The 2,034-nt window shown below is 41.3% G+C and overlaps 1 non-coding gene across 1 annotated transcript; it reads left to right on the top strand.

Annotated features, from left to right (window-relative positions):
* The first annotated feature begins 466 nt into the window (after nt 1-466).
* TRNAV-GAC (transfer RNA valine (anticodon GAC)) lies at nt 467-538 on the top strand. The gene has a single exon. It is a non-coding gene; the product is annotated as a tRNA-Val (tRNA).
* Nucleotides 539-2,034: the final 1,496 nt, after the last annotated feature.

Genomic DNA, 2,034 nt, shown 5'->3' with positions numbered 1-2,034 from the left:
ACATAATAAGTTTATGATACGTTTGTTGTCTGTCTTGGACAATCACATGTTTACCATATGGCGTCCTAGCTACGTCTCTTCGTTGTATATCAACTGACTGTTATATTTCTCTCTTGTGTCTCCCCTGATGATGCGAGTTTTACACGAAAGTGCACTTGGGAATTTATCGTGTTTATTTTCCCCGTGGACTCATAAGAATATACTTGATCACGTGCAAAATTGCGATCCTTTTCAATATATATATATATATATATATATATATATATATATATATATATATATATATATATATATATATATATATATATATATATATATATATTCTTCAGTATGTTTACTTTCGATAATTAGGAACAGAAGAATAAGCCAAGCAAGTAAATTCCGTCAAAGATATCACTCTTTTCTAAACGCTGCCTCGCAAAGATTTTCATTAATTCATATTGAAGAAACAGACGAATTTTCTATTGTCTGGTTAGCTCAGTGGTAGAGCGTGAGTCTGACACACTCAAGGTCGTGGGTTCGAGACCCACACCAGACATAATTTTTGTCTTTTTCTTTTTTCATTTTGTCCGCATCACATGTGTGCAACATTCAGTATGTTCGTACAACGTTATAGTGAAGATCTTCACAATAAATTGTGGTTTTCGACCTTATCTGAAAGGGTCAGGTCCACCAAGACGTCCTTGAAATCTTCCAGAAGCTTCTGGCGATCCTCCTCCAACTGCTGGGCACATCAGAGTTAACATGGGCCGGACATCGGTTGTGGAACGACTTAATCTGCTTCCGGTAGTTAGCAGGGATGATAATGAGGGCTCTGACCTCATACCAGGTCAACTTAGTTCCAGTCTATTGCTTAGTTCCAGTCTATTGCTTAGTTCCAGTCTATTGCTTAGTTCCAGTCTATTGCTTAGATCCAGTCTATTGCAACGACAATAAAAAAAGTAAAACTCATTTCTTCGTGGAAAATTGAGAGGAAAACACGACAGCAACATGGAGATTTACTCTGTGGTTATTTTGCCGGCTAGTCGGCAACGGTCGGTCAAACACTATTTTGCCGTGGTAATCTCAGTGCTTCATATAATACTATGTCACAAAAATTGTTCTTGGGGGCGTAGCTCAGTGGTAGAGCACTCGCTTGGCATGCGAGAGGACCCGGGTTCAAACCCCGGCGCTTCCATTTTTGTTTGTGAAATTCATTGTTTTCAGTGTTATATATATATATATATATATATATATATTTTTTTTTTTTTTTTTTTTATACTTTGTCGCTGTCTCCCGCGTTTGCGAGGTAGCGCAAGGAAACAGACGAAAGAAATGGCCCAACCCCCCCCATACACATGTACATACACACGTCCACACACGCAAATATACATACCTACACAGCCTTCCATGGTTTACCCCAGACGCTTCACATGCCTTGATTCAATCCACTGACAGCACGTCAACCCCTGTATACCACATCGCTCCAATTCACTCTATTCCTTGCCCTCCTTTCACCCTCCTGCATGTTCAGGCCCCGATCACACAAAATCCTTTTCACTCCATCTTTCCACCTCCAATTTGGTCTCCCTCTTCTCCTCGTTCCCTCCACCTCCGACACATATATCCTCTTGGTCAATCTTTCCTCACTCATTCTCTCCATGTGCCCAAACCATTTCAAAACACCCTCTTCTGCTCTCTCAACCACGCTCTTTTTATTTCCACACATCTCTCTTACCCTTACGTTACTTACTCGATCAAACCACCTCACACCACACATTGTCCTCAAACATCTCATTTCCAGCACATCCATCCTCCTGCGCACAACTCTATCCATAGCCCACGCCTCGCAACCATACAACATTGTTGGAACCACTATTCCTTCAAACATACCCATTTTTGCTTTCCGGGATAATGTTCTCGACTTCCACACATTTTTCAAGGCTCCCAAAATTTTCGCCCCCTCCCCCACCCTATGATCCACTTCCGCTTCCATGGTTCCATCCGCTGACAGATCCACTCCCAGATATCTAAAACACTTCACTTCCTCCAGCC

The sequence above is a fragment of the Panulirus ornatus genome, chromosome 12 (genome assembly GCF_036320965.1).
Source record: "Panulirus ornatus isolate Po-2019 chromosome 12, ASM3632096v1, whole genome shotgun sequence".
In the NCBI taxonomy this organism is placed as follows: Eukaryota; Metazoa; Arthropoda; class Malacostraca; order Decapoda; family Palinuridae; genus Panulirus; species Panulirus ornatus.
This window is presented reverse-complemented; position numbering and strand designations above follow the sequence as displayed.